Raw genomic sequence first — 442 nt, 5'->3', positions numbered from 1 at the left:
GGTAGGTAGGTAGGTGGGTACGTTGGTAGGTAGGTTGGTGGTTAGATAGATAAGTAGGTAGGTTGGTTGGTTGGTTGGTTGGTAGCTAGATGGGTAAGTAGGAAGGTGGGTAGTGAGGTAGGTAAGTAGGTAGGTAGGAAGCTAGTAAGGTATCGGTAAGAAGTAGTAGATAGGTAGATTAAATAGAAAAGTAGGTAGGCTGGTTGGTAGATAGGTAGTTAGAGAGGCAGGAAGGTAGGCTGGTAGGTAGATAGGTAGGTAGGTAGGAAGTAGCTCGGTAAATAGGTGGGTATGTAGGTAGGCAGGTAGCTAGGTAGCTAGGCTAGTACTTCGGTAGACAGGCAAACAAATAGGTAGTTATATAGGTAGGTAGTCAGGCAGGTAGGTAGGTAGGCAGGCAGGTAGGCAAGTAGATAGGCAGGCAGGCAGTTTGGTAGGTAGG

This window comes from Babylonia areolata, chromosome 18 (genome assembly GCF_041734735.1).
Source record: "Babylonia areolata isolate BAREFJ2019XMU chromosome 18, ASM4173473v1, whole genome shotgun sequence".
Taxonomy (NCBI): Eukaryota; Metazoa; Mollusca; class Gastropoda; order Neogastropoda; family Buccinidae; genus Babylonia; species Babylonia areolata.
Note: the sequence above shows the minus strand (reverse complement) of the source record.